This window comes from Vicugna pacos, chromosome 18, assembly GCF_048564905.1.
Source record: "Vicugna pacos chromosome 18, VicPac4, whole genome shotgun sequence".
NCBI lineage: Eukaryota > Metazoa > Chordata > Mammalia > Artiodactyla > Camelidae > Vicugna > Vicugna pacos.
Window position 1 is genome coordinate 10,321,199 of NC_133004.1, and position 5,876 is coordinate 10,327,074.

General features: G+C 54.5%; 1 long non-coding RNA gene across 1 annotated transcript; it reads right to left on the reverse strand.

Annotated features, from left to right (window-relative positions):
* Positions 1-1,231: 1,231 nt before the first annotated feature.
* Positions 1,232-4,839, reverse strand: LOC140687018 (uncharacterized). The gene is made up of 3 exons (XR_012061021.1): positions 4,735-4,839; positions 2,853-2,962; positions 1,232-1,457 (listed from the first exon to the last, which is right to left on the reverse strand). It is a non-coding gene; the product is annotated as an uncharacterized lncRNA (long non-coding RNA).
* Positions 4,840-5,876: the final 1,037 nt, after the last annotated feature.

Genomic DNA, 5,876 nt, shown 5'->3' on the forward strand with positions numbered 1-5,876 from the left:
TGAATGATCAAAACCAAGTTGTTTCCAAACCAGTGTGCAGGCTTGATGCCTTCATGAATCAAATCTGTGTGGCACCAGGCCACCTCGAATATATGTTGATGAGGTATACATAAGCCCTTCACCCTCCCAAATCAAAGCCCACACACGAGCCACAAGACCATCACCTACACATTTGCAAAACACACAGCATGGTGAATAGCACTTTTCTTGTTCAGTAGCCGGTGGCAGGGAACTGTGAGCAGACAGAGATACAGGGACACAGAGGCACCTCCCCTCACTCAGCTGATAAACTTCCTTGCATTCCTGGGGACAGGATTGTCATAAAATGCACCATGGATTGATCCTCCTCCTAGGAAAGGAACAGTAGGGCTGTCCTTAGGTGTGAGCAAGGGTGGGTGGAGGATCTCAGAAGAGTTGTTTCAGCACAACCAATAGAATTGTAGGCCACCGTGACCATGAAAGACAATTCCCCTGCCATCCCGGTAGGCACTTGGGCTCCTGACAAAAGCTGGGCTCAGTAAAGGGTTGAGTAGAAGGCACAGACCTGAGGGATGCCCCAGCAGTAGGCAGGAGGTAGGGCCTGGTTTATACTGCTCTGGGTGTATCCCAGCCTCATCAGAATACGAAATCAGAAATTTGCAAAACAGCAGAGCTGGGGTGTATCATCTACTCTAGACTCCTCACCTTACAGTTAAAATGGTAACAACCCTGACAGGCAAAGCAACGTGCTAAAGGCAGAGCGTGGAAGTGGCAGCGCCAGATGTAACGCAGCGTGCAACCCCCGTTCAAGGCCACTGACACTGAGTACGGGGCCAAGGTTTCCAACGAGGAGAATAAGACAGTGTAAATACTTTGTTCCCCCCAAAACCCCAAATGTTTATTAAAGGCACAAAAACTCACCTTAACTAGCTCTCTTCTGAGGGGGCTCTCTTCTGCTTCTTCGTTTTTCTGTCTGTCTCCATTTCCCTCTCTCAGACACAAACACATACAGTTTTGTGAAAGGGGAATTCCTGCCATACAAAGACAGACTTCACATCTTCAGAAAGATACCTGACAAAGCACGTTTCTCAATTCAAGTCTTTGTGTGAGTTCTCGGCAACTGGCTTATTTTCTAGAACAATCGGTAGTTACAAAATCAGGAGATCATCTTCCCCAAAGGAAGAGTTCTGGTCCGTGTTGATGAAGTTGGGGATGTCACATTTCATGAGTCTGTTCGGCTCCTCCTCTGGCCACCTGCTGCATCTGATGACTTCTTGTAGCCGAATATCACTGTAAAGGGCTATGGTAGGGATACCAGCTTTGGCCTTGTCCAAGTGGTCCACTTCATTGATGTAGCAGTGAAAGAGGGGCCTAGATTCATCATTGCGCTGCCAGAGAACACCTTAGGCAGCAGCAGTCTTCCAAAGACTGACACAAAGCTGTTCAGTCTGAATCTCTTCTCGGGAGACTCTGCATTGCTATAAAGAAAACCAAAATAAAATATAGTTCACACTGTAGATCGGTGACCTGAAGAGTCATAGTTTTTGCCATCTACTGGGAGCAAATCCCTGCACAGAGCATGCTGACAAGCACTGGAAGTGAAAGACATCTCTTCTGAACACATACAATTAAACCCAAGGCAAAAGTCTCAATTGAGGGCCCTTGGACCATCCTGAAAAGACATCGTTCCCTGAGAATCCTCAATATTGGTGCCTCGCACACCAGTGTTTCTCAGTGGGACACTCAGATCTCTTCATCAGAATTAGTTAAATTGCTTCTTAAAATGCAGTATTCTGGGGTGCACACCCTCAGAGTCTCCAGAGGTAGCGACCGGTAGTCTGTATTTCCATAGCCACCAGGATCACTAAACATGCTCAGGTTTAGCACCGCGGTCTACATCGGGTCACCTGAGCATCGACAATGCTGTCTCACGGGGTAGGGGGGTGCCATGTGTGTCAGGGTGCTGTCCTACCCACGTGTCTACCCTGATTCTCAGAACTGACAGGGCTGCCCCATTGGGCACGAAATACCACCATTTCACAATGCATACGCAGGGCGCCCGACTGACAGATACAATCAGTGATAGGAGAGGGGACAAAACTCAGCTTCCTGATCCCTTGTTTCACTTACTGTGGGACGAGTGATCAATTCAAGGGTAATAAATCGGTGAATCAGTGAATAACATGACTCTCGTTAGTCCCACGAGTGCCTGGAAGAGCAAGCCTGGGCACTCTGAGAACCATAAAAGCCCATCTACTTAATTGTCATCCTCCACAGATCTATGTATAGGTTACTTCCACCCAGGCAGTGACTCCAGAAGGGCAAGAATCATGTATGAACACACTCTCAAATCCAGAACAGAATCTGACAATTAGGCTCTGGAGTCTGTGTTTAGTGAGTGTGGAAGCTCAGTGATTCCAGCTCTTACACCTTGCCTTCCCATCCCACCCTTCACGATATGGCCCTTATGACCAGTTCTCCCGGGGCTGGGGCCATGGAACCCATTTATAGGACTGGAAGAATCTGATCATATAAACCATCCCCCAGATTATCATCAAGAGTCACCTGCATTTCAGGGATCAGTAATCCCAGAAGATTTGCAGTTCAGGCAGCTGAGGGATTTTTATATCAGCTCTGTCTTCTACTGTGACTGCCTGGGTGACATCAGACAAGGAATTCTGAAAAGCCAGAACTTTTCCTTTCAGGAATAATCTAATTAACAAATCTCGTTGACCACTCAACAAATGTGATGTGAAGATCAATGATTTACACAGGAGTACAACATTCACTAGGTCGTGGATTTAGAATCAGAGAAAAATCATTTGAGAAAGATTGACAGAATGTAGCTTTAATGCGAATTTAAGTATTCTTACCTTTCAGTAAATCATCTTCCCCTACTTATCACTTCACCCATGTTTAAAAGATGTTTGAGAACAGGGATGAGTGTGCCAGCAATCTGTGACCCAATAACCTAAAATGTCACCTAGGAAAAAGAGGGGAGTAACACATTTTTAAAAAGCGTGGTGAGGATTGCGGGGCCACAGCCAACTCCAGACTAAGAAGCTCTGAGCAATAGCTTTCCTGCCTGCCTGGGGCATCAGCTGATGTGAAAATCCACCCAGAAAATTCACTTGTCCAGCAGCTCTCCCGTAACACAGGCTACACATTCTCAGAATTAAGAATTGCATCCAGTAACCACTTCGCTGAAGAATAAAGACAAAGGAGAAAAAGAGAGTTCTGCCCCTCCCCAGGGGAAAGCCCAGACCTTGGGCTGCATGCACTGCGCCCACCTCCCAGGAGAAGAATAAACTAGAGAAGGGAGTTCTGTGAAACTGGGGCAGCAAAGGTTGAGATGGGAACAAATTGACCAGCTGGCCAGGGACAGCCCCCTCCGTCGCTGCCTTGGCGGCTGCCTCAACCCTGTCAGCCCATCCTGCCCACCTCCGGTGGCTAACCTGTCAGGGAAAATGCTTTGCGACCTTGGGCAACAGAGGCTGCCCTCAGGCCAAGCTGCGGAAGAGCTGAGAGCTAAACCACCAGCTCCCAAGCTGCAGGCTCCATACCCCCGCCAACACACCGATGCCCCCGCACCCTACTGCAATCCCGGGGAAATATGACCCGGAGAAGTGTGACCTGGGAATGAGGGGCAGCAGAGGCCGCCCCCACGTCAGGCCTCCAGAGAGATGGGAGCTTATCCTCCAGCTCACCAGGGGCAGCCCCCTGTCCTCTCCACCCCCTGATCTCACAGCGCCCACCTCCCAGGAGCAACCAGACCGGGTGTGGGGTGTCAGGCGAATCTTGGGGGGGAGAGGCCGTCCCCAGGCCAGGTCAGGGGAGAGGAGAAGAAGTGGCCCCATTAGGCGGGGCAGCCGGCCGTCGCAGCTGCCTCTGCCCCTCGACCGCATGGCGCCCGCCTCCCAGGAGCAAGCTGACATGGAGACGGGCATCCGGCTTCTTGGGCAGCAGAGGACGCCCCCAGGATTTGCCGCAGGGAAGAGGAGAGCAAATTGACAGGCTCCACGCTGCATGTCTTCTACCCCCGCCGTCGCCACCCCCGCACCTTAAAGTCACCGCCCAGGGCGCCCCTCCCCCAGCAGGCTGAGTGGGACAGGTGTGTCTGGTGATCTGAGGCAGGAGAGGCCACGCCTACACCAGGCCATCAGGGAGACGGGAGCCAATCCACCAGCTCCCCAAGGCAGCCCCTACCCCCGCAGCAGCCACCACTCTTGCCCCTGACTTCAAAGTGGCCTCCTCTATGGAGCAGGCTGACCTGGAGTTGGACGTCCGGCGATCTTGGGACAACAGGGACCGACCCCAGGGCAAACCATGGGGGGAAGTGCGAGCAAATGGACAAGCTCCATGGGAAAACCTGCCGCTGCTGCCACCACCCCCAACGTACCAAGTCCAACTCCCGGGGTCAGGCCGACTAGGATACACGTGTCTCGTAACCCAGGGCAACAGCGACCGCCCCCAGGACAAGCCGCGGGGAAGATGGGAACAAATGGGCCCACTCCCCCGCTGCAGGGTCCCGACAACCGCCACCCCTGCACCCTTATTACCCTGCCTCCCGCCCCCAGCAGGCAAAGTGGGACAGGGGTGTCCCGGGACCTGGCGCAGCAAAGGCCACCTTCAGGCCACGCAGTGCAGACAGGGAGCTAATCCACAAGTTCCTCCGGGGCAGCCTCCCTATGCCCTCAGCCACCACCTTACCGGCCCTCTGACCGCACCGCACCCATCTCCCAGGAGCAAGCTCACCTGGAGTCGGATCTCAGGCAAATCTCCGGCGGCAGAGGTCGCCCCCAGGCCAGGCCGCGGGGGAAAGAAGAAATCGAGCAGCTCCCTGGAACACATCCCCTCCCCCTGCCGCCGCCGCCCCGCCTCCCAGGAGCAAGCTCACCTAGAGACCCGCGTCCCGCCTCTAGGGCAGAAGAAGCCGCCCCTGGCTCCGCCGCCGGGGAGAGCGGAGCGAATTGACCGGCTTCCCCTCGGCAGCCCCCCTCCCCTCGTGGGCCCCGCAGCTTAAAGACACCGCCTCCGCTCCCCACTCAGCAAGCTGAGGGGGCAGGCGTGTCCGGCCACCTGGGGAAGCAGAGGCCGCTCCCAGGCCCGGCAGCCGGGAAAAGGCAGCTATTCCACCAGTTCGCCAGGGGCAGCCCCGCTCCGCCCCTCTGCCGCTGCCGCTGCCGCCGCCCCCTGACATAACCGCCCCACCTCCCAGGAGCAAGCTTACCTGGAGTCCAACATCTGGCGAATCTCTGGCGGCCAAGCCCCACCCCAGGCCAGGCTGCAGGGAAGAGAAGAAAACGACCGGCTTGCCCGGGCAGCCTCCCAACCACCACCGCCGCCGCCGCCGCCGCCGCCGCCGCCGCCCCAAAGCATTGTACTAGCCTCCCGGGGTCAGGCTGACTGCAAGGATGTGCACTTGCCTTCTAATCCTGGCCACGTTCCTGAGCATCTCCCTGCATCCCTACACTCCCTGCACATTTGCACCCCTGCTACTCTCTGCAATTCTGCATCCCTCCACTCCCGCATCCCCTGAACTGCCTGCACCCTCCACAGCCCCTGCACGCCTGTCATCAGTTACTTTTGCACTGCCTACACTCCTGCACCCCTGCATGTCCCACACAACACCACTTGGGCCTTTGGCAGCTGTTAGACCAATGCACAGGGACTTACTCTTTGCCAGTATATGATGCATCAGTGGACGTCAGGGTTTGCCTGCAGGAAGGAACATGTTCCCGGTCACTACCCTGGGCCACTTGTGTGATCTCTGTAAGGTCACCAAGGATGGGCTTAGAGATGCTGTTTTCCGGGAAGAGAGGAGTTGAAACAGGTCTTGAGGGCAGAGCTGTGCTCACCAGGCCGTCCACATTTCATGTTTTACACAGGGCTTCGGA